The sequence below is a fragment of the Hevea brasiliensis genome, chromosome 10 (genome assembly GCF_030052815.1).
Source record: "Hevea brasiliensis isolate MT/VB/25A 57/8 chromosome 10, ASM3005281v1, whole genome shotgun sequence".
Taxonomy (NCBI): domain Eukaryota; kingdom Viridiplantae; phylum Streptophyta; class Magnoliopsida; order Malpighiales; family Euphorbiaceae; genus Hevea; species Hevea brasiliensis.
Genome location: NC_079502.1, coordinates 88,857,139 through 88,865,420, shown reverse-complemented (window position 1 = coordinate 88,865,420; position 8,282 = coordinate 88,857,139).

The following is an 8,282-nucleotide window of genomic DNA, read 5'->3' as shown; positions in this document are numbered from 1 at the left end:
TTCCACCTGGGTTTTTCTATTTCAGTCCTCTTATCATGTTTTTCTTTACTTTTCCATCAATCTTTCTTGTAAATACCATCATGAGTGAGTAAACTCTTTAGATTTCAGAGTTGGGAAATATGTTTTAGATTAATTTGTGGATTAGGACTGGGTATTTCCTTATTTTACATAAATATGAGTTTTGATTCCTTTCTTGTGAGCTTGATTTACTTGCCTAATATTAGTACCCATTGGGTATTATGTTAATCTTTGATTGAAGGACCGAAAGGTGAAAGTCATTGATAGGTAATCATGGATTGGAACTTAAAATCACCTAGATTTAGAAATAAACTAGGATTTTAAGAGGAATTAATTATTGGTTACAAAACTTAATGGGTTTTAAAGTAATCAAATACATACGAAAGTAGGTTTGGTTATTTTAGAATACACTTTGATTTGCTTGAAAAAGATATCAAAGGGATTTAGAATCAATTTGCTTCAAACTCTATTTTTCCCTAAAAATTGGAATGCCCAAGACAAATCTCAATTAATTTATGCATAAACCCCCAACTCTGGAATCACTTTTACTATAATTAGACTTTCGTTTAAATTACCCATTGTTAATTTTAGTTTAATTGCGAACTAGAATTAGAATTTATTTGTTTTCTCTTTACCCATTTCAATTAGATTAATCAATTTACCTTGCTCATTTACATTTACCATTTATTCATTAATCATTAGCCCAAATAATCGCTTCATTCATAGTTTAGTAATCAAACAGCAAATCCTCGTGGGAACGATACTTGATTCATTACTTTATTACTTGAGACGACCCGTATACTTGCGGATTCGCCACATCAATAATCCTTCAACTCTTAAAGACTTGTGCCCCATTTCTTTCTATAATGTTTTGTATAAAATTGTGGCTAAGGTGCTTGTGAATAAGTTGAAAGGTATTCTTCCTAGTATCATTTCCTCTTCTCAGTTTGCTTTTGTCCTGGGTAGACTTATATCTAATAATGTTATGGTTGCTTTTCAAGTAATTCATCATATGAAAAGGAAAACCAAGGGTAATAAGGGTGAAGCTGCTCTCAAGATTGATATTAGTAAGGCTTATGATCGTGTTAACTGGGATTATTTGTGGTTTGTTATGCTTACATTGGGTTTTGCACAATGATTGGTTGATATTATTATGTTGTGTATTTCTTCTGTGACATATTCAGTGACTTTGAATGGTGTTGAGCTAGATCTTATTTTACCTCGATAAGGACTTAGGGAAAGGGATCCCCTCTCCCTGTACTTGTTTATTATTTGTGCAGAGCCACTTTTGACTCTTGTTATGCAGGCTACATGTGGAGGTGATATCCATGGGTCAAAAATTAGCAGAATAGCGCCTAGTGTTTCTCATTTTCTTTGTGCTGATGATAGTTTCTTCTGTTTTAGAGCTAATGCTAAAGAGAGTTCTAATGTTAAAAATTTTTTATCTATTTATGAGAAAGCATAGGGACAGGTTATTAATTTTTGAAAATCTAGAATTTTCTTTAGTACTAATACCTTTGTTGATATGCATGATGAAGTTTCTAATATTATAGGAGTGCTTTTGCCTTTTGATAATGGGTGGTACCTTGGTCTTCCTTCTCTTTTTGGTAAAAGTAAGAGACAAGTTTTTTCTTATCTGAGAGAGAGATTGTGGAAGAGAATAAGCAGTTGGAAGGGTAAATTTCTTTTGAGAGTTGGTAAAGAAATCTTATTGAAGCCTATGGCTTAGGCTATCCGTTCTTATTGTATTAGTGTGTTTGCTATTCCTATCTCTTTATGGGAGGAGCTACAGAGAATGATAAACTCTTTTTGGTGGGGTTCTAATGGTAGTGGGCATAGGAGGATTCATTGGCTTTCTTGGAATAGAATGTGTCTTAAGAAAGATTTTGGTGGTTTGGGGTTTTGCATACTCCATTGTTTTAACCTTGCCATGCTAGGTTGGCAGTGTTGGAGAATTATTTCTAACCCATGTGCATTTCTTAGTAGGATTCTCAAAGACAAATATTTTTCTCAAGCTGATTTTCTAGATGCTCAAGAGGGTTTCAACCCTAGTTTTGTTTAGAAAAGCCTATTGCAGTCCAAGGATGTGCTGTTGAAAGGAACAAGATAGAGAGTCAGTGATGGTAGTGCAATTAATATTTGGGGTGAACCATGGATTAATAAAGATCATAATTTCTATGTTGATACTCCAGCTATTGAAGGTTTAAAGGACTTCAAGGTTTCTAGTTTAGTTAATAAGGATGGGCTAAGTTGGAATATAGGCCTTTTATCTGGGTTACTTCTTCCCATTGATGTAGAAGCTATTTCTAATATTCCTCTTAGTAACTCTTGGAAGCAAAATGTACGAATTTGGCATTATACTAAATCTAGCAAACTTAGCGTTAAATTGGGGTATCATTTGCTTGCTACTTCTTCTAAAGAATTGGCTAACTCTATTATTCCAAGTAATTCAAGGAAATTATGAGAGCTTCATCTTCCCCCAAAAGTTAAGAATTTTTTTTAGAGAGTGTCTCATGGTATTTTGCAATCCAAATTAAATTTACAAGGACAGGGTATTGCCGTGGATGCTCATTGTGATGTGTGTGGTGACGTTGACGATGGCTGGCATGTTATTTTATTGTGTCCAAAAGTCAGGGACAACTGGAGAGTGTTAGATGTGTCCCTGGATGCTCATCTTTCTCCTATTTTTAGGGAGTTTCAAGACAAGCTTTTTAACTTTGTTGACATGGAGTCCTTATGCCATATTTGTATGGTTATGTGGCAGCTTTGGTACAGGCAAAATTTATTATTTTAGCAACATAAGGACAATACTCCTAATGATATCTTTAATTCTTCTCCTAGACTGCTTCATGATTGGAGTAATGTTAATAGTGTTACAAATGGTCCTAGCTCTTTTTCCTCTCAAGCTAATATTGTTGGCTTGTCTAAACCTCTACTGGGGTAGGTGAAGTGTAATGTAGATGCAGGTTTGTTTAATGCTGAAACCTGGCCAGTTATGGTGCTCTCCTTCGGGATTTTTATGGGATGTTTCTCTCAGGTATCTTAGTAGTTCATAGCTTTTGATTCGCCCCCAAGATTGCTAAGGTAATTACCCTTCGAGAGACCCTGCTTTGGCTTTTGAGAAATTCTATTTTTGATGTGGATATTGAGATGGACTGTAGGGAAGTTGTCAATGTTGTCTTGTCTTATGAGGAGGATTTATCTGAGTTTGGTCATATTGTTTATGAATGTCAACATTTATTATCACAAGGTTCCAATTGGACCTTGACTTGGATTCGACGACAAGCTAATTTAGTAGCTCATAGTCTAGCTAGGGTGGCTATTTTATACGCTAGTCCCACTCTCTGGTCTGAGTCTCCGAGCTCTATTTGTAATGTTATTTAGTCTGATGTTACACTAGTTTTTTTGCTTAACATTTTCAATCCTGAGTTGAATGTATTGGGGTGGCCTACTGATCTAGGAATAGTTTTGGACCTAATATGTTAAGTTTTTGCTGGTTATTTTTTAATATTATATTTATTTTTCAAAAAAAAAATTGTATTAAAAATTAATTAAAAAAAAAGTGAATTCAATTACTTGATATCAAAACTTTGATTTATGGGATCAAGCAATCTAATATTTGGACACATAATTTTTTTTATTTGAATTTAGATTATTTTTAATTTAAACAGTTTATAAACTGTATAAATTTGAATAAACTCAAATTAAAATCACTAACTTTATAAAAAGTCATACAACTTTCATCTAATAAATTAAAAAAAAAAAGATATGACTAAAAAAAATTATTTAATGAATAGTTATTTCACACGACAATAATAATGTTTGACCTTAAGCTAAAAACTTTTTTTACCTTAAACTAAGAAGTTTTTTTTTTTTTTTTCAACTTAAAATAAAAAGTTTGCGAACTCTTTTTTTTTTTTTTTTTAAATTGTCGCCAATGAAGTCAACCGTAGATGAGAATTCACCGACGGAATTCACGAAATTATTATTATTATTATTATTATTATTATTATTATTATTATTATTATTATTATAAGTGATAGCAAAGTCAAGTTTTGAATTAGTAAACATTGATATTCTCTTAAATATAAGTAATTATATATTATAAAATTAATAATCTCTTAAAAGTAATTATAATGTATTATTATAATTAATAAATTAAAAATATGTAATATTTTTTATAAAAATTTAGATATATATTAATATAATACAATGTAAAATAATAAAATAAATAATTTTGACATATAAAGATTGTGTAGTTTAAATAGTAACAGTATTAATTATGCATTAGAAGGCTTAAGGTGCAAACCTTCCCTTCAATAATTTTTTGTTCAAAGTTTGAAAACTGTAAGTTTATGTCTAAACTGAATCGATCGTCGGTTCAGTTATTTTGGTTAGAAATCGATTCTGACAACTATGAATTAACAAGTATAAATAAGTATCAGTCAATTTTATATATATATATATATATATATATATATATATATATATATATATATATATACACACATCAATTACCTAAAAATTATTTGATTTTAAGAATGCACATTAGCATATCAAAAATTAATGTAATGAACCCTATGGATCTACTCTAAACTTTGTCTTTGGTTTCAAATCGTCAAAATTCAACACAAGAAACCCGCAAGTTATTAATTGGTATGGTAGGTATGAGCCAAAACAACCAATCAATAACTGGGGAAGTGATTATGGTACGTATATATCTCAAGTTATTAATTGCAATTAATGGATCCTTTTAGAAAGTCAAAACATCGCCCATTATGGAATATTATAACAGTCATGTAAATTTGAGGCACATATATAGATTGTACAATCACATAATATATAAAAAAAAAGAAGAGTAACACATGATTTAATGTGGTTCGATCCTAAGGTCTACATCCATGGGTAAGATAAGAGAAAAAGTTCCACCATGATAAAAAAAAATATATACAATCACTTAGAACTCTCAAACTCTAGTCTCAGTATGTTTTTGGAATATCTCACAATTCTATCGCAAATGGTAGAATATTACAATATTTATACTGGTTCATACCCCAGTGTGTTTACAATATCAATGGTGGGCTTCGGGCCTTGGCTTATCGGCCCGTGCCCTTTGCTACCACTACAGATCTCGCTTTTTATCTCAATCAGGTCGTAGCGCAAAGCATTCAAGTCGGCTCACAATTCGGGTCCATAAAAACATATCCAAAATTCGAGCGACATAAAAATAACAATTCTTCCCCTTGGCTTGAATTCCCTTCATAATCAACAAAATCATCATAACAACTTTGTCTTACTATATGCCCTTGCAAGGGCACTACTGAGCACTATAAACACTAATCAAATAGAGGCAATGCCTAAACTTGCTGACTAGTACTCTCTTAGTCATCACATCTGCTAGATTATCATGTGTAGAGACTTTTTGCACGTCTATTATCCCCTGAGATACAATGTTCCGAATGAAGTGATATCTGACGTCAATGTGCTTAGTTCGCTCATAGTACATTTGATTTTTTATGAGATGTATTGCACTTTAGTTGTCACAAAACACTATTGGCTTGTTTTGTATCAACCCAAGATCACCTACCAAGCCCTGTAACCATAAAGCTTCCTTTATTGCCTCTGCTAAAGCCATATATTCAGCCTCTATAGTAGACAAAGCAACTGTAGCCTGCAATGTCGCCTTCTAACTAATAGCACTTCTAAATAGAGTAAACAAATAACCTGTCATATCTCCTCTTGTCTAAGTTCGATACTAAATCTGAATTCACATAGCCAATAACTGAATCACTCATATTGACTCTGTAAAATGTCAGAGCAACATTTATAATACCTTTTAAATACCTCAGAATCCATTTCACTACCTGCCAATGTTCTTTCCCATGACAAGCCATGTATCTACTCGCAACATTAACTGCATGTGAAATGTCAGGTTATGTGCAAACCATAGATACATGATGTTACCAATGGCACTTGAATAAGGAACACTAGACATGTGCTCCATCTCCTCATCTATTTTTGGTGACATGTCAGCAGATAACTTAAAATAGGTCGCAAATGAAACAGTCACAGGCTTAGCATTATTCATGCTAAAATGCTTATGCACTTTCTCAATATAGGCTTGCTAAGATAAGAAAAGCTTCCTAACACTTCTAGTAATTTCCATTTCCAATATCTTCTTTGCAGCACCTAAATCCGTCATCTCAAACTCATTACTCAACTGCTTTTTCAAAATGTTAATTTGTGACATGCTTTTAGTAGCAATAAGTATATCATCCGCACACAATAAGAAATAAACAAAGGAATCATCTAAAAGATTCGTATGATACACACAACTATCATATGAACTATGGATAAAGTCATTACGAACCATGAATGTGTCAAATCTTTTGTATCACTGCCTAGGTGATTGCTTCAAACCATATAAAGATTTCTTAAGCAAAAAAACATGGTTTTCCATACCTAGAATGACAAATCCCTTAGGCTGACTCATATAAATTTGCTCTTCCTGCTCACTATGCAAAAATGCTATTTTCAAGTCTAGTTGCTTGAACTCTAGATTATGAAGAACAACCATATCATGTAAGACCTTGATAGAACTGTGCTTCACAACTAGAGAAAAACACTTCATTAAAGTCAATTCCCTCCCTCTGAGTAAAGCTTTTTTACTACCAATCGTGCCTTATATCGAAATGCTTCAACCCCTAGAGTACCTTCCTTTTTCTTGAACACCTATTTTATAGCCTACCACTTTTTGTCCCTTAGGCAATGTTACAAGCTCCCAAGTCTGGTTTTTATGAAGAGATTCAATTTTTTAACCCATAGCATCGACCCACTAATCTATATCTGAATAAGAAATAGCTTCTTTATAATTGTTGGGTTCATGCACATTAACTATCTCAGCAATTGATAAGGCAAATGCAACTAGATTTGCATATGTATATCTCTGTGTGGGTCTAATATGTCTTCTCTCTCTACTAGTTGCAATGTTATATAGTTTCTATTGCTATTGCTCAGGTGCATTCTCTTGTTGATCTTGCACCTCATCCTCTGAATTATTGGACTAAAATGCTAAAGCATCAATCTCAAGCTCCACCTGTTCTCGGACACCATGAAATGATTCTGCTATTGACTTCTCCTTCCGATAATCCAGTGAAGCATACTCATTAAATGTCACATCCCCGTTGATAATTAATCCTAGAGACTTTAGATAATTACACCACAACCTGTAGCCTTTCACTCTAGATGCATACCCTAGAAATATGCATTTTCTCGCCCTCGACTCAAGTTGACCATCCTTCACATGTGCATAAGCAGGGCAACCAAACACTCTTAGTTAAGAGTAGTCAACAAATGAACTGAACCAGATCTCAAAAGGAGTTTTTGTACTTAATAATTGTAGATGGAGATCTATTAACCAAGAAATAGACTGTATTAATTGCTTCAGCCCAGAAATCCTTTCCCAATCCTGAATGTGAAAGCATGCTTCGGGCTTTGTCATAAAACATTCTGTTTATGCATTCTACAATACCATTCTGTTTTGGTATCCTTATACACATAGATCGCATAATTATACAATATAAAAAAGAGAAGAAGAATAACACGGATTTAATGTGGTTTGACCTTAAGGTGTATGTCTACGGGGAAGATAAGAGAAAAAGTTCTACTATGATGAAAAAATAAGATACAATCACTCGAATTCTCAAACCCTAACCTCAATGTATTTCTCGAATATCTCATAACTCTACTACAAAGAGCAGAATATTACAATATTTATACTGATCCTTACCCCAATGTGTTAATAATATCAATGGTGGGCTTCCGGCCCGGGCCTATTGGCCTGTGCCCTTTGCTACCACCACAGACTTTACTTTTTATCCTAATCGAGTTGCAGTACGAAACTTTTGAGTCGAGTCACAATTTGAATCCATGAAAACATATCGAAAATTCATGCCACATAAAAATAACAAACCCAATAGCCTAATCCAAATAATAACAGCTCTCCCACTCTTCAAACAATTCTACCAGCATGTTAGGAGAGCACCATCACATCAAAGAAATTCTTAAAAATTATGGAGCATAATATGAAAATTTTGAAGAATTTAGTAAAATATATAATTTTATTATGAACTATTTTTACTATTTTATATTTAAATAATTATAAATATAAAATTTCTGAAAAAATAATAAATATAAAATTTTAATATAATTATATTATTAAAATAAAAAATTTAAATATATGATTATTTTGTTAATAACATAAA